At 40.1% G+C, this 7500-nt stretch overlaps 1 protein-coding gene across 2 annotated transcripts in view; it reads right to left on the bottom strand.

Annotated features, from left to right (window-relative positions):
* Positions 1-7500, bottom strand: part of adcy6b (adenylate cyclase 6b) — a 72511-nt gene that overhangs the window by 60364 nt on the left and 4647 nt on the right. The gene's annotated exons all lie outside the window — the stretch shown is intronic.

Here is a 7500-nt window from a genome sequence, read left to right as displayed (position 1 = left end):
ATTCATCAGTTAGCATCATTTACACCAGTGACACATTCAACTCCCCGACCCTGTCACTCTCATGCTCACTCACATGCTCATAACAGCAAACAATTTCTGCTGTATTTCCTTTCCAAATTACTGGGAAAATTCTTTGCCTTAAATATTCATGTGTCACTTCAAGAGGTCTCTATGGAAAATCTTTAATTTGGCTCTCTGACTAACACACACACACACATACACACACATACACACACTCACACACGCACAGAGCACTTTCTTCGTCCATACAAGGCACTGTTAAGGAGAAATCAAAATAAAAATTCACATCCACATATGGCCCTGAACACACCTGTCAGTGAAATTAAACGCAGCACCACCTCGCTTGCTGTTTAATGTACAACAGACTTGTCATTGGAGAGCAGAGAGGACAAGAAAAATGTAGTGAGAGAACGAGGGCCAGTAGCAGAGGCGTTTTTTTCTTTTCTTGTTTTTTTCAAGCCTGCGAGTCAGATGCACTGTCCCCATTTTTTCACTCCAGCAGGGTCGCCGCAACACATTCCATCACATTCACCCCGTCATGTCCTCACAAAGGCTGCCGTTGTCTCTGCGGACGTCGCCGCCGAACGCCTTGTACCCTCCAGTGTAGAGGAGAAAGAGACAGATGCTCTTCATGTGCTCTCGGCAGATAAGCGGACTTCCTCGGTTTAGCCCGTGTCGGCATGCGACGCCTGCGAGACGCATGTCCCCCGTGCACGCGGACGTGCACGCAACGTCCCACGCTAAGCGAACAGGCCTTGTATTCACAGAGAAAGAACCAAAGCCTGAATGCCTTTTCATTAGCTAACACAGTGCTTTCATTTTTCACGGTGCAACAGCGCAATTACAGCACGATGGCACTCTAACATGCAAAGATCACGCCGAACAGACGAACGCGTGAAAATGATTAAAATGTTGGCTGGGTTGTTTTTTTTTCGCCTCGCCGAGAGCAGGATCACGCTGAACTGATTAAGGCCGGGCCGTCTCTTCGGGCAGCAGTGATGATGCATGCTTGTGTTGGATGTGTGTGACAGGATAAATAGTTAAGCACAGATGTGCAAACGAGAAAAGATAACAAAAGACAACAAATCCTTTCTGAGGTCCGAGGGCATTGTTGCTATTGTACATCACACAATATCTCGTTCTCATGTTTCTAAATCCAAATTCCGCTTCTGAGCACGTACGTATGAGAAGGTAACTGAGATAAGGTCCAAAGACGTACGTAAAATTCGACATTTAAATAAAATAAAATAAGAGATAAAAATGGAATACTAAGGAAATAAATGCAGACCAATAACATGGAAAGCTGTACAAAGCGAAATATATACGTCTTGCTCTGTTCTATGTATATAAATGTTTATCTAGCGCTCTGAGAACTTTGCATCTCTTTGAATTTTTTTTATCCTCTTCGGATCACAATTTGAGTCAAATATGTGTCGTGATCTTTTTTTTTTCTCTCACTGGCATCAACGTTAATTGACAGGAAGTGACAAAGTTGGATAAAGGTTAAGTGTGAGTGCAGAGAGAGAGAACGAGGTTTTCTTGGAAGAATTATGATCAACATTCATGACAGTGTAGGATAAATAGTTCACACTACAAATTCCAAAAAAGAGGAAGTGCGGATGATGAACTTATTCAACCGGAAGAAAAAACAAACAAACAAACAATCGAGAAAAAAAAAAAAACACGCTCGTAAGCAGCCTTGATTACGTACTACCAGACGGCTACCAGACGGCTACCAGACGGCTACCAGACGGCTACCAGACGGCTACCAGACGGCTACCAGACGGCTACCAGACTGCGATGGCGCTGGAGGGGAAAAAAAACTTTAAAAATATCCAGCGGAGAACCAGACGTCTCTAAATTAGCCCGTGTTGCCTGATTTATTTATTTTTTGACATTTTGTAAAAGTCACCGTAGAATTTATTACAGGCGACCGCATAACATATTACATATGACTAGGAAAATACAAAATTTTTTAAAAAAAGACAACCTTCTAAAGCTCATACAATACACAGTAGAGTGCATAGTGTAAGTGCATAGTCTGCCGTTTGGGACACTAGATAAGAGCCGTTTTGGTGACTTATACGGCCCTCCGCTTTACAAACACAATATAGACTGTACACGTTGTTTATTTTTCGTTAATGTCAGTAAGCACACTCTCTGCTGATACAGAATAAGTATTGACCCCCATGAACTTTTCCCACATTCGTGTTGAAAATGTGACCTGAAAACAATACAGACTTTTAATTGGGGTTATATGGTATAAAGCTACGATAAATATGCCATCATTTGGAGATAAGAGGTAAAATCAATAGAGTTTCTCTTCCCCGAAGACACCAGGGGTTATTACAGAACATATACAAACAAAACAAAGTTCTGGGAAATCATCAGTCAGGGATTGTGTTAAAAAAAAAAAACAAACAAAAAAAAAAAAAAACAGTGCATTATTGAATCCATTTTTTTAAAAATCTGTACATAAAATGGCACAAACGCAACACCTCTGAACTTTAATGACCAGGTAAAGAGATGATGAATCCAAGAGAAATGGAATTCTGGGTTATTTTGTGTAGAGCCATGATATATAATCCCAATAAAGTTTCATTTCAAGGTGCAAAATGTGTAAGTGTTCATATCAGTTCAAGGCACTCGTTCGAGAAGGTTCTAGAAGACACTTGCTGTAAGTCAGCGGTATTTGTTGGAAATACTGCATCATACAGAATTCTATTGGAAGATATAATCCTACGTGTGCGCTTGCACGAGCTGGTAATCGGGTTATCTGCAGTTCAGAGGACCTCTTAGGTTCATATGTGCCACAGGTTTTTCCACACAAGCTTGAGCCTTTACTGATATCTAAGATAAGATAAAAAACGTAAGTGCTGACACTGAGAAACGTACGTTAATAATTCTTTTCTAAATAATGAACCCAACAATGGATTCAGAACGATGCAATCAGAATCAGGATACAGGACCACATCCTACATGTCATTTTTTTATTCTAAATTTGTATATTTCTGTAAATCTGCTTTGCAAAAAAATTGCACCATTGTTAAAAGTGCGGTACAAATAAAATCGAATCGAATTCAATTCCTTCGCTGGCTTCCTGTTTCTTTTAGAATTGTTTGTTGAATCTGTTTACGTTTGTTTAAAGGCGTTGTCCGCTTTGTGCTTCACGAAAGCCTCACATTTCAGACTTGTTAATTGCTTTGGCTAAAGGGGGCGGAGTCAACTTTCAGTTATTATCGCTGGTTCGTTCTTAAACCTCCGCACACCTGTGCAACAAAACACACCAAAACAAACAAACAAAAAAACAACAACAACAACACACAAACAAACACCAGGAAATCATAGCTCTGTCCCAACACCAAACACTAAAAGACAGCTTTAGTGATATGACCGATCGCTTTATGTTATAGATTTTAGCTTGTTAAAGACACTGGTGTGTCTGTATGCTGATTAAATCTAATGCTACTACGCTCGGGCTGAAAACTGGAGCGTTGTTGGTAGTCTGAGCAGCCATGGAGATATGAAGTCATGTGCTGAACTCGGGCTTGAGGTTGAGGACGCCTTAATGACTTTCCAGGTAAGAAGCCGAGGGTGTGTTTTCTTTGGTTTTCCTAGAGATTGGAAAGTCCATGTTACAGGTTTTAGTTGAAGGCAGCACAAAAGAGGAGTCTGGAAAATCGTTTAGAAATTCTCTAACTGGAAAGCTGCAAGCTATGAATAAGCTTAGCTGTTTAAAAATCAAAAAAATAATCTTTTATTATTATTACTATCCTTGTCATTGGTATTATTTATTTATTTATTTATTTTTGGGGGGGGTTTTTTTTGCTTGTTTTTATTTATTTTTTTTATTTGTTACAGCAGATTCTGCTCCAATCAGCCCTCTCAGACTTCCTGCTGATCCGCACTGCTTCCTGCGTTGCATGTCACAGCTCCTGTATCGTATCGAGACCTCCCTTCCCCAACCCAAACACCACAACACGCACAACATTGCCCTGACCATTGGACTTTACTCCCTGCATTGATCGCCTGCGGGGCTGGAACTTGATCCCAAATGTCTATGCTGAATTTGTGACAGGACACGCTGTGGGACACGGGGACAGTCAATCAGCAGCCAATCCCATGATCCATTTCTATCACGCTGGGTAATAACCAGAGAGCTCACAGCTCAGCTTTCCAGGGAAAAACTCCCAACAGCACAAGCTTCGGAAATTCAGGACGCAAAAAAATAAAAGGAAAAGAGAATAAGATCAAAGTGAGCTGTTCTCATTTTTGATGTGCATGCAAGACCTCGGCGTTAATTGGCCCTTATGGGAGCCCAAAAAAAAAAAAATCACCTATTCAGGATTTCTGGACTCTATCACTTACCTGTGTGTGTGTGTGTGTGTGTGTGTGTTTGTGTGTGTGTATGTGTGTGTGTGTATGTGTGTGTGTGTGTGTGTGTGTGTGTCTGTATTACATGGCCCAAAACCAACCTAAGGATGATTTATCACAAGTTTTTTGTAGAGATGTCAAGCTAAAAACATGTTATGAGGAAACTCGATCCCTTCGTCTCCGGCACGATCAAACGCATAACTCTGATTATTTAAGGAGTTTAAAATAAGCACAATTTTTTTTTCCGCTAAGACATTTTGTATAAACTCTCAGTGACACAGTGACGGTGTCCAGCTGCTAAACATGCTGTCGAACAATTCACGGCTAATTTTAGCGCGTAATAGTGAAACACGTGTGTCTCATCTGATTTGCATACACTGACAAAATATCGAATTACATGACTCATGTTCAGATTGTGTAAACAGACACGCTGGTAAATATCTCGAGGCATCAGAAGAATCTTGTAGGTTAGCATTTTAGCGCTTAATCAATGTTAAACTGCTTACTGTAAATACTATAATTATCTCTAAGTGACAAAATGTTTTGAAATACATTTATACTAACTTATTAGAGGTTGCACATTGCATAAGACTGTGGCACTGGTGTGTGTGAGAGTGTGTGTTGCTATATTACTTGTTGTTTTTTTTTACAGTAATGGGCTTCAAATGGATATGTTGAAATGAGTAAACAGTGCATTAGGTGCCGTTTCACTATCCACTCATCAGCTCCTGTCTTTTCCTCACTGTTTCTAACTCACACTCCAACAAGCAGGATCTTATCCACAGACGTCCCAGGACGCAAGGGCACGGTTATTAACGTTTGTGTGATTTCTTGAGAAAACCCTGTACACGGTCACAGCTAAAACCGCACAAGTTCCTGACCTGGAATCTTTTGCACGAGCATCGTCCGTGAGTGAAGTCGAAAGCTTTGGAATCCGGAGTCACCTCCAGCTACGAAGACATCTTCATCACGAGGGACTGTTTGTGAAACATGCTCTTTGCAGCCAGACAGTCAAGGCAAGATAACGAAGGAAATAAACAAATATCTGGATCGTTGTTGTGCACATTGATATATTCACATCGCTAGAAACAGAAAAACGCTATTTTGACGCTTTTAAATCCCAGTTTGTTGTCTGTTTCGGCTACAACAACAATCCGTAAAGAGTTTTCCCAGAGTCCACCAAACAGATATCATATTTTTTTACATAACCTACAACTGAAATGTCTTTTAGTATAATATTATACAAACACGTGCGCTGGTATGGTTATAAGTGTCATGTCGGTTGTTATAATCTCTAGCTACGTCACCTAGTTAAAAAAGTCTACCACTGAGATTGGTTCTTCCTTTCTTAGTTAGACATGTTGGATATCTAAATATGCATGAAAAGAAGAATCCCAAAGAAGTCTTTGAGTTGGTGAATAAGACAAGAAGACGATTCTGTGGACCTGCACAGTAAACAAGACCCAGATCCAGCCTCCTGACTCTTCTTGCCAAACAGCTGTTTTAAAAACTGACCCATCCTTATGGTCCACAGCTGTTGGTGATGTCTCCAAACTGATGCTGATGGATAAACAGTGTTCATACTGGTGTTGGAACTGAAGGAAAAAAAAAACCTATGACCTGTCGAGAGGTTTAAAAGCCGTTATAAGGCTCTGCGATGAACTTCAGAGGATAAATAAAAAATCCGTAAAAGTTACAGAGTGCTGTTTTAGAATGGGGATGAAATGACAAGACAGCCGTACTGTGACTGAGACGCTTCCGTAAACATCGAAATCATTGTGAAGACTTTTTTCTACTGACTTGTTAGAGGTTGCAGTAATATGTGAGAGGGGTTTTAATAACTGGCTCTGAGAATTTAAAACAGTAGAAATCTCCACACTATTTCTTCTACTCTAAATGAACACAGATATAAAAAATATTGCCTAGTACTGTGGCAGTGGTTTGTGTGTGTGTTTGTGTGTGTGTGTGTGTTTGTGTGTGTGTTTGTGTGTGTGTATGTTTGTGTGTGTGTTTTTGTGTGTGTGTTTGTTTGTGTGTTTGTGTGTGTTTGTTTGTGTGTGTGTGTTTGTTTGTGTGTGTGTTTGTTTGTGTGTGTGTGTGTTTGTGTGTGTGTTTGTGTGTGTGTGTTTGTGTGTGTGTGTGTGTGTGTGTGTTTGTGTGTGTGTGTTTGTGTGTGTGTGTGTGTTTGTGTGTGTGTGTGTTTGTGTGTGTGTGTGTGTGTGTTTGTGTGTGTGTGTGTTTGTGTGTGTGTGTGTGTGTTTGTGTGTGTGTGTTTGTGTGTGTGTGTGTTTGTGTGTGTGTGTGTGTGTGTGTGTGTTTGTGTGTGTGTGTGTTTGTGTGTGTGTTTGTGTGTGTGTGTGTGTGTGTTTGTGTGTGTGTTTGTGTGTGTGTGTGTGTGTGTTTGTGTGTGTGTGTGTTTGTGTGTGTGTGTGTGTGTGTGTGTTTGTGTGTGTGTGTGTGTTTGTGTGTTTGTGTGTGTGTGTGTGTGTGTGTGTGTGTGTGTGTTTGTGTGTGGGGAGATATATTACTTGTTTTTTGGTGACTAGCACATTTGTAAATATTAAAACGTTAAATACTGTAACGTTAAAATGTATAAATTGGATTTTTTTTTATCTAACCTTTCGTGTTTTTGCAGTCACGGGAGACAGGATATGATTTTACGCATGTAGTTTTCCGTTAGAGAAAGAAAAAAACCATTAATGCTATAAACAACTGCAACATAAATAAAACGACTTTTTGTGGCCACACGGTTTATGATTCTTTTTGACCTAACTAGAGGAAACTGACCCCTCAGTCGGAGCAGAGCAGATATGTGAAGTCCCTGGGGCTTGAGGGTGCACGTCTGCATCCAGCCTCTACGCTCTGAAATTAGATTTCACGTACGGTGCTCACTTTTACTATATTTAGTAGTAAAATAACCATCTGTCTGACAGAACAACCGACATGCGTGTTTTTTGTCTGGTCTCAATTTATTGTGTTATTTTAGCTAATACCTAGTGTAAATAAAGACAATAAATTCAGTGGAAATGGTATTTACTTTGTATTTGTGAGTTTTGTTTGATTGCTGATTCTTCTATTATCACCGTAAAATTATACAAACAGTAT

The sequence above is a fragment of the Tachysurus vachellii genome, chromosome 19 (assembly GCF_030014155.1).
Source record: "Tachysurus vachellii isolate PV-2020 chromosome 19, HZAU_Pvac_v1, whole genome shotgun sequence".
Lineage (NCBI taxonomy): Eukaryota > Metazoa > Chordata > Actinopteri > Siluriformes > Bagridae > Tachysurus > Tachysurus vachellii.
Note: the sequence above shows the minus strand (reverse complement) of the source record. Positions and strands in the feature narration are given on the sequence as shown.